Genomic DNA, 11,358 nt, shown 5'->3' on the forward strand with positions numbered 1-11,358 from the left:
CACTCTTGAAATGCCTGTGGGATATTCAGAAGAAAGCTGACAATTTATGGGTCCATTGGATACATGCATACTACCTGAAAGATAGACCTGTGCAGATTGTGATGCATAACCCCAGCTGGTCATGGATGTTCAGTAACATTATGAAGCAAAGAGAGACCATTCCTTTCATACAAACTGTGTGGGATAACTTGGCTAGCAATTTGAAGTTTCCTATGAGAATTATATACGATAGTCTGCTGGATACTAGTAGAGTTGAGTGGAGTCACTTAATGAGATTTAATCCGGCTAGGCCTCGTGCCATCTTTTGTCTTTGGATGCAATGCCATGGAAGATTGCCTACCAAAGATAGAATGTATCGCTTTGGTTTCTGCCAGGAAACTATCTGTAGTATGTGCAGAAGAGAACCTGAAACTATGCATCATGTCTTCTTTGATTGCAATGTGTCTATGACTATGTGGTGTTCTATATTGCAGTGGATAGGTGTTGTTCATACTCCTCAAACATGGGCTACAGAATTGAGTTGGCTTATGGCTGTAACTAAAAAGAAAGGGTGGAGAGCCAAGTTGATTAAACTTGCTTTTACTGAGACTATAAATGGGATCTGGCAACATCGCAACAATGAAGTGTTTGGTATACATACTAAGAGTAATACAATTCAGAATATTATAGGTTGCATTACTCATAGAGGCTGGATAGATCGTAAACTTAAAAACCATGTAGCTAGTATTTTAATGTAAGCTTTTCTTGGCTTGATAGTATGGGCCTAGTCTCCGTTGTTTTAGCTAGATCTTTAGATCGCTATGCTTGTAAATGTTTTTGAATTAATGAAAATTCCTTTCTGATTCAAAATGTGTTCATTTTAGGTATTAATATATCTTAAATATTTTTTATATGTATATAATTAATTTAAATATTTCATAATTTGTAATATTGATTAAGATTTATTTAATCATATATTCTTTTATTACTTCTTTAAGAATAAGTTTACACATAAATATAAAATATATCATATTTTAAAATGAATAGGGTTTAGGATTTACAATGTAGTTGATAGGTTAATTTTTATATATTAATATATACATAAAATATTTTCTTAAATGTATATATTTAATTTTAATTTTTCAGATTTAAGACACTTTGTGATATTAATTATGATTTATTTTAAAATAAAAATTAAATATATTTATGATTAAGAAAATATGGTTATTTTAAAAATATTTTTTTTTGCTAATATGTTTATATTTAGAGACAGAGAGAATGATTTTAATGATATAGTCTTAAATCTTCTTATTACTTCTTTAAGAATAAATATACATATAAATATATCACATTTTAAAATTAATATTGTTTTATATATTATAGTTTTTTTTGCCCTCTTTACAAAAAAATCATGGATCCGCCACTGCTTCCATCTGAGTTTTGTTGTGGTGCAGACTTGTGTGTTTCAGTCTTATATCTTTGGATATTCTCTAATTTTTGCATTAAATGCTTCTTAGAGTTTTAGTTCACCGAATTTTCAACTTTAACATACTTAATTTTATGTATCCGTTTTTATGTATCCGTAATTTTTTTTTGTCTGGATTGCCCTTGCGGGTATGGAGTTTGTTGACACAGACACACACCCGAACTTGTTTCAAATATACATGAATTTTAATATGATTTTTGTACATATAATTAATTATGTTTAATGAATATTATGTATTTGAACACCATTAACCATATAACAAAAGATGAACAATGTATACTGTGTGACGAGCCATGTGTGTCTGTCTGTTTTTGTATTCCATTTATTAAAACAAATCAGTTTTTGTAATGTTTGTCAGTGTTGAAGTTTTGTTGGGCTTAATTCAAAACTCTCCTGCTCTCAATATTCTACTTTTCAAGGTTGGTAATTAGCATTTATTCTTTTAGTTTATTTATTATACTCTAACCTTTATATATTGTCTTATTTAGATTTTGCGTGATTACAAATCAACTAGTTGTCTATCCTTGCGATGCACGGTGTAGCGGGGAAAATCTGATATCGAAGCCATGGGATTGACTCGAATCAATATTCCATTTGAAATCGCCACCGCGCTTTATTTTTTTCAAAGGAAAAGGGAAAAGAACGTAAAACCCAAAGTTTTGTTTTTAAAACAAGAAAGAGAACTCAGGTTCGGGTGTTGATTATATGAGGGGAAGGTTTAAAGTACCCCTCATATCTGTGGTATTCCACAGGAACCTTTTTGAAAATCTGTGTTGTGTGTGCTAAAAACGGTTTGTTTTATTTTAAAAATAAGCTCGGCAAAGCGTTAAGCTTTGGGCCTACATACCTCCTCGGTGCAATGGAGAAGTCAGAGCTAATGTAATTCCGCTTAAAGGGAAAACGTTTTTAAAACGAATAAACACTTTATCGTCGTCGGAGAGAAATACTCAGCCGTTGATCTTGAGCATGAGAACAAATGAGTTCTTTGCATCGCAAATGAAAGAAGGGCTCCAACTCGGATAAAATCGACGAGAATGTCAATAGCTCTCTCACGCGGAAAAGATCTCATTATATCAATCAATTTCAAAATCGTGGGGTATAACCACTCGTTTCGACAATTAACAGTGTCTAAACTTTTGAAGAAAAAGCCACTAAGGGCAAAAGATATTTTAAATGAAAAGGTTTTGAAAAAGGTTGCAAACATAAGAAGATTTTTGAAAAAGGGAGAAGATTTTGAAAATTAAAGAAGTGGGAGGAGATGAAGAGGCTAACCTAGTGCATAAAATAAAGGTTAAGGAAAGAAACGGTCTAACCAAATAAGAAGCCAACACTTGACATTAAGGGTCAAGGTAGTTTTCCCATCCTTTGGAATTATCAATACCAACACATTAACACTTGGGGATCCAGATGAACTTATTGTCTTTAGCACCACTTTGCATTAAGCACATTAAGAATTCTGACGAAAATTGGGCAGAGTAACGGCTGTTTTCGGGTAAAATCCTTATCTCAATGCCTTGGAATTAACCATCAAGGGCTTTCAAGGAAATACCTGCACATACAAACAGACAACAATCCAATGCCAGACAGACAGAACAACCACAGAGTAATAACAGAATAAGGGTCCAGAGGCACTAAGTCCATAAGTCCGAATCTCCAAAATGCTAGGGATAGTAACCAATAGTCCGAAAGAGAACCTTAGGCGTTTTTTAGATTTTTGGTTATTTATTAGTGTTTTAGCATAAAAGTAAAGTATGGTCCAAGTGGACAAAGAAAAATAGCGGAAGCATAAACATAGTGTCCAAGTGGACAAAGAGAAAATAGCGGAATGTAAATATGACGAAATGATAAAATAAAGCGATAAAGCGAGAAATATAAAGAGCAATATAATAAAATGCGGAAATTAAAGTCAATTGTTAGATGTTAAAGATAACCATCTTGAAACTTGTCAAGTATGTTATCAAAGTTAGTAATGAAGATCGATGGTGAGTGAAGGATGTACTTGGATTTAAAGTCAATGGAAACTTATCAGAAGCTTGATAAAATCCTAGCGACTACACGATAAATTTCCATAAGTCATAAATCAACCGCATACAATTCTCTTCCATATTTGATCTTTTTATCGAGTCGGGACAAATGTTGGAGAATTCTCCATGTATCAAGATCATCAATCAAAAGAAATAAGAAGGAGAAGAAGAAATGATCTAGTCTTTATCAAGAATCCATAGAATTCTCAAGATATTAAGACTTTCATCGATCAAAAGAAAATAAGATGAAAAAGATAAGAATGAAAACATAAATTGATCTAGTCTTTATCAAGAATCCATAGAATTCTCAAGATGTCAAGACTTTCATCGATCAAAAGAAAATAAGATGAAGATAAGAATGAAAACATAAATTGATCTAGTCTTTATCAAGAATCCATAGAATTCTCAAGATATTAAGACTTTCATCGATCAAAAGGAAATAAGATGAAAAGAAGAATAAAAACATAAATTGATCTAGTCTTTATCAAGAATCCATAGAATTCTCAAGATGTCAAGACTTTCATCGATCAAAAGAAAATAAGATGAAAAGATAAGAATGAAGACATAAATTGATCTAGTCTTTATCAAGAATCCATAGAATTCTCAAGATATTAAGACTTTCATCGATCAAAAGGAAATAAGATGAAAAGAAGAATAAAATGCATAAAAATAATCAACTCACACTATCATTAATATCATTCATCCATTTTGGTGGATTAGGTCATTTCAAACCTATCAACACCCTAGATCCAATGATATTAATGAAGTGGAGGAAGAAGGAAGCCAAAACAAGCACAAAAAAGGCAAAAAAACCACATTCTGCCTACTGGAAATCGATTTCATGCAGGGGGAAATCGATTTCCATAGTGCAGTTTTCAAAAAAAACAAGTTACGTTCAGCAGGAAATCGATTTCAGCCTTAAGGAAATCGATTTCCTCCGTGTAAATTTCAGCAAAACAGCATTTAAAGGCATGAAACTGGACTTGAACAAATATACAAACACCTTATGATCACACATCAATTGGAGCACGAATTTTCCATCAAATCACCATCAAATAGCACCAATATAGCATCAAAGATGCATTGAACACAAGCAACAAAGGATCACATTATGATATACAAAAAGGATGAAGAAAATTACCAAATCTTGAACAAAACTTAGATCTACTTCAAGAATCACCAACACAAATCTTGATCTCTCAACAATTGAAGAAAAAAGAGTGAAATGGATGGTGGTTTAGCTCAAAGTTTGTGAGGTTCAAGATGTAACTCACAAACTTTATAAAAGAAAAAGAGCTTTGGTGAATTTGGTAAGGATGAGGAGAGAAATTGCAAGGGATTTTTTGGCTCTCAAAGCTTGAGAAATGAGAGAGTAGTGGGCTCTATTTAAAGGATGAGATCAAGAGTAGTGGCAATTTGGTCTTTTTGCATTTGGTAATTAGCTTGTGTTTAATTGGTGATTAAAGTGGCATTTAAATGGTAAGAAATGGTAAAATGAGGTTTAAGTGGGTTTAATGAAGGGGTTAATTTTGATGAGGTGGAAAATTGGTAAAATAATAAAAAATGATCAAAGAAAAAGGTGCCAAAATGATGTCAAGCTTCCCTCCTTATATTTTTTGAATTTCGCCTTAAGGAAATTGATTTCCCCAAGAGTGAAATCGATTTCACTATGTTCCAGAAGAGAATTTGGCGCAAAATACACTAGGGAAATCGATTTACCCAGGAGGGAAATCGATTTCATGCTGTCCAGAATGTGATTTTGTTGAAGATTGCTGCAGGGAAATCGATTTACCCAGTAGGGAAATCGATTTCATCAGTCAAAAATGTGAAAAATGCCTTGTTTATTGCATGTCTTGGCTTGATACCTACAAAACAAAAGCCTACAAAGAAACAAAGCAATGTTTTTGGTATTTGGGTTAGTATAATATGCATACAAGATAAACAATCATTGGTGCTTGATGGTCCCTCTTATTGATGAGGTGAGTGCAATACCATAAACAAAACTTCCAAGTGAAGCTCTTCATTAGTGATTGGGATATGAATGATATAGGATCTTAGGGTCAAAAATTGGGGTATGACACACGGTAAACTTAATTAAAATATTATTAAAAAATATTTAAGTATTTAATATTAATGGTGTTATTTAATAAGATATTAATAGTTTGTACTCAATAAAAAAATAATATAATTACAAAAAATGCAAAGTGTAAAAATATTTTGAAAAAATTATTTACTAATCTATTTTTACAAATCAACATATTACATAGAATTAAAAATCATTGATAAATAATAATTATACAAACCATAATAAAAGAATAGTAAATAAACTAAAAAGTAAATTTAAGTAAGAAATAGAAATAAAGAAAGCGAATGATATAATAAATTAAAAGTAATAAAATCAATAATATTAAATAATTTCAAAATTGCTACTAAAAAAAATAAAGAATTAACAAACATGAATAAAAATAGAATAAAATCACATGTTACAATGTTGAATTAAAAAAATAAATTAAAAAATAATATTATAATATTAATTTTTTAATCCTTCATTTTTTACAATCCAACTTAAATGAAGGATTTATGAAAAATATGTCTCGTAATACTAAATTTGTATCTAAATAAATATAATCAAACATAAATAAAATTAGAAGAACATCAATAATTAAGAAACATCAATAAAATTAGAAAAACAAAACATATAATAATAATGAATAAAAATAAATTAAAAAAACAATATTATAACACTCATCTTCTAATCCTCTATATTTCACATTCCAACTTCATTTTTTAATCCTCTAACCTCTATCTTTTACAATCCAACTTAATCAACAAACTTTTCCTAAAATATATATTTCATAATGCTTCAAAATTTGTACCTACAAAAAAAATCAACAATAACTAAACACTAATAAAATTAGAAGAACTTCAAAATATTTACCTACAAACAAATAATTAAATATTAACAAACATCAACAAAATAAAATAAAAAAATATTTACCTCCATAACTATAATATTGAATAACAAAATTCAATTAACGAAATAATATTACAACATTATTTTCTAACCTCCATTTTTTACAATTCAACTTCTTCAATAATTCTTTAATAAAAAGAGGTTAAAGGTAATGCACTGACAATATAAAAAAGTTTCACACTGTCATTCAATAAAAACAAATAGTTTTGCCATGTCATATAAACTTTTTTAAAATTACAGTCTGATTTGTCCTGATTCACGGTCGTGATTGGTTGACAGTGTAAAATTTTTTTACACTGTCAGTGCATCACCCATTTTCTCTAATAAAAATTATCTTGTTCCATGGCAGATTCGAAGTTGCGATTAGTCTCAACCAATCCCCGGCAACGGCGCGCAATGCGATTAATCTCAACCAATTCCCGGCAACGGCGCCATTTTGTTGGAAGCGGTATAGCGGCAAACAACAAAAGATTTGGAAGTATTCATCCGGGATTTATCGTGTCCACAGAGATTGGAGAGAAGAACTGCCGTTCGACTATCTCGCGTTCTAAGTTTCATGATTTGGGTGCGGAAAGGTAAATGCGGAAAAGTAAATAAAAGAAGATAAACAATCTCAATAGCCTAAGAGAAATAGTTATGGAATTGCATTTCGTTCTACCCGTCGAATACTTAAATCTGAAGATCTATCGCTCGACACTCACAATACGCATCAACATCATCGGGCATCACTCGAGATGCCACATCGGTGTCCATGTCTGCAAAACCGACGAAAGCTCAACCGTATTATTCACATCAGCGATTTCTCCACCGACACAAACAACACGGAGGCATTAGACTCGATACCCACAACGATTGTTAGTTCTGAATCCATGTCTGCAACCCAGAAACTAAGAGTTATCATTCCTAATCAAGATCTATGGTGTCCATGTCTGCAACAACACAAATCCAGAGCATTTAAGCAAAAAGATCAAGAACAACAACAATGATGATTTGTAAAGCGAATATATAAACGATCCCAAGATCCACAAATATACATACAATAAGAGTAGAAACATACATACAACACCCACCATTGGAATGAAACAAAGGGAAGAGAGAAGATGAACTTGAAAGATCTCACCGGTACCATGAAATCGAGTCAGATCCATGATCAATCCACATAACGTCGCACTCAATGGTGTTTCCTAAACCTCTAAACCACCAAGAAAGGATCAGAGCTCAACTTGTCAAGAAGAGGTGATAAAAAACCTAGAAAAATATGTTTAAAACTATTTATACAAGCTGAGTTACGCACAGCGCGCGACGCGCCGGATGCAGCGCGCGTAGCGCCGGATGCAGCGCGCGTAGCGCGCTCTCACTTATGTACCAAACCGCCCTAACGTGCGAAGCGCACTAAAAACCACGCGACGCGCCCAAACTTCTGCCAACTTATGTTCTTCAAACTCAAAGAGCGCGCGACGCGCCCTACAGCGCGCGAAGCGCCCTGCACCAGAACAGCAGAATTATTTCCTCTTGCTCTCGCAGCCGTGTCTTCGACACTTTATTCCTCAAGGCTCCGAAAGAGCAAGAATACCTACAAAAATACAAAAAAACTATCAAACGGTATAAAAGTGTATGAAAATACAAGTATTCGTAAAGTACACGTAATTACACAAAAACGGGGGATTATTCAAACGGTATTAACAAAAAGCATTGATAAGTGCCACTATTTACATACACAAAATAACTATAATTTGGCAATTAACAACTCTCCCCAACTAGAATCTGTTTGTCCTCAAACAGGGCCAAACACTCCAATTGCAAAAGTAAAAATCCAAAGAATCAAGAATCAACAAGATTTGGAAAAACGAAACAATTGTACGATTCAAACAAAAACGTACGAACAAAGTAAATACTTACCACTATCCTACAACGACAACATGAAAATGAAACGATTCCTAAGTACAAAAATTCATACAAAACATCCTAAAACAAAATAAGCTCAATAATGAATCACGCCTAGCAAAAACTCATCGGTAGATGAAAAACACCGGAAGGTGAGGACTTTGACACACACCCGGCAAACTTGCAAACAAAAGACAAAATTATGCGTTCATCCAAAAATAGTATCGAAAATGCAACGACACGAATCACAAGGGCTTTAAAGGTTGTAATGTGGCTCGGTTAACAAACAAGTGATAAGTCCTAAAGCTAATCGAAATAAAAACTTGCCTAAACCTAAGGGAGTAATTACTTCCACAAAGTTTCAAACAAAGGAATTTCAATCAAACTTTTCTCTTCATCACAAGTTTCACACCAAACACAATACTTATTAGCACAAATCTTATTCCACTCTTTTTGTTATTTTTCTTTTTCAAACTTTTTCTCTTTTTTCTTTCTTTTTCTTTTCTTCCTTTCTCACTCTTTTTTTTTTCTTTTTCTTTTCTTAACCTCACATCAATCACAACATAAGCAAGAAAACATCCTCTCCCCACCTTGAATTCAACTATCATCATAATAAGAATACTCCCTGCATTCTAAGGCAAGGTAAAAATCCAACTAAACATCATAGGTGAAGGTCAAGAAAACAAAGAATCAAAATCCATTAAAAAGGGTGAACTATGTCTCAAGTTCAAAAACAAAATGGACAATGACAAAAAGGCTCAAAGGGGGTACGAATGGTCACACACTCACAAGGTAAAATGACATTTGGCATATGGTATTTGTGCTCAAAATCAAACAAGTGCCTTGATCACTTTCGTGCATTTACAAAATCAATACAGACGGAAGATTAAACATAATAATATCCAGTTAAAACAAGAAATGTCGGTCACTCACATATATACACAATGGGAAGCCACCTCACATTTATGGTAAAAAGGGAAACTAATTGTGATTCAAGTCATGAGCAAGTTATGCAAAAAGAATGAATAGTATGAAAATTGTACAAATGAAAAGTTTCATAAACATGCTATGCTATAGAAAGCGATAAACGAGTACCTTGCAACGGACAGATTTGAACAATCATTACCGCACAACCGGCATGTTGAATCTATCACAATTGAAGAATTACCAAATGCGACTCCAAGTAATCGGGCCAAAATTTGAGTCTAAACACAAACAAAAGAATTAAAAATAACTTGATAAAATACTATACTATAAAGCCTTGGTGTAAGTGGGAAAAAGACGAGCCGAGTGAACCATTAAAAAGAGGTTACTGGCCAAAAGCAACCCAGCGCACGACGCACCCATGAGCGCGCGACGCGCGCTACACCAGAAAAACCAGACCAGTCTAAAAATACCAGAATTTCCAATGAGCCACCACTTAACACCTACACAACTCAATTACAGAAAAATAAAACCGTTGGGGTGCCTCCCAACAAGCGCTCGTTTAACGTCGTTAGCTCGACGCCTTTATTGTTTAGCAAATGGTAAGAAACTTCCTCGCGGTACGCCAATACTTTCGCCTCAAACGCAACCTAAAAAAAAAGGCCTAACTACACACTTGAACAAACGTTACAAAATTATAAAATTTACACCAAAACATAAACAACATGTATGTGCAAATACTCAAACAATAAGAAAAACACAATTACAACAGAATGGTGAAATTGATTAAACAAGTTGAAAAGTGAAGATATGTAATTTAAGAGCTAATCCGAGTTCAACTTGTTTAGTCAGTTTACCAAACAAAACGAAACAAGTATAACTATACAAGAAAATACAAGTATGAGTCTATACACAAAAAATACGCTATGGACATATATACGAAACTTAAAACATAAAACCATCGCAATGCGATTAATCTCAACCAATCCCCGACAACGGCGCCATTTTGTTGGAAGCGGTATAGCGGCAAGCAACAAAAGATTTAGAAGTATTCATCCGGGATTTATCGTGTCCACAGAGATTGGTGAGAAGAACTGTCGTTCGACTATCTCGCGTTCTAAGTTTCATGATTTGGGTGCGGAAAGGTAAATGCGGGAAAAGTAAATAAAAGCAGATAAACAATCTCAATAGCCTAAGAGAAATAGTTATGGAATTGCATTTCGTTCTACCCGTCGAATACTTAAATCTGAAGATCTATCGCTCGACACTCACAATACGCATCAACATCACCGGGCATCACTCGAGATGCCACATCGGTGTCCATATCTGCAACACCGACGAAAGCTCAACCGTACTATTCACATCAACGATTTCTCCACCGACACAAACAACACGGAGGCATTAGACTCGATACCCACAACGATTGTTAGTCCTGAATCCATGTCTGCAACCCAGAAACTAACAGTTATCATTCCTAATCAAGATCTATGGTGTCCATGTCTGCAACAACACAAATCCAGAGCATTTAAGCAAAAAGATCAAGAACAACAACAATGATGATTTGTAAAGCGAATATATAAACGATCCCAAGATCCACAAATATACATACAATAAGAGTAGAAACATACATACAACACCCACCATTGGAATGAAACAAAGGGAAGAGAGAAGATGAACCGGAAAGATCTCACTGGTACAATGAAATCGAGTCAGATCCATGATCAATCCACATGACGTCGCACCCAATGGTGTTTCCTAAACCTCTAAATCACCAAGAAAGGATCAGAGCTCAACTTGTCAAGAAGAGGTGATAAAAAACCTAGAAAAATATGTTTAAAACTATTTATACAAGCTGATTTACGCACAGCGCGCGACGCGCCGGATGCAGCGCGCGTAGTGCGCGACGCGCCGAAACTTCTGCCAGCTTATGTTCTTCAAACTCTTAAAGCGCGCGACGCGCCCTACAGCGCGCGAAGCGCCCTGCACCAGAACAACATAATTATTTCCTCTTGCTCTCGCAGCCGTGTCTTCGACACTTTATTCCTCAAGGCTCCAAAAGCGCAAGAATACCTACAAAAATACAACAA

This window comes from Vicia villosa, linkage group LG5, assembly GCF_029867415.1.
Source record: "Vicia villosa cultivar HV-30 ecotype Madison, WI linkage group LG5, Vvil1.0, whole genome shotgun sequence".
In the NCBI taxonomy this organism is placed as follows: Eukaryota; Viridiplantae; Streptophyta; class Magnoliopsida; order Fabales; family Fabaceae; genus Vicia; species Vicia villosa.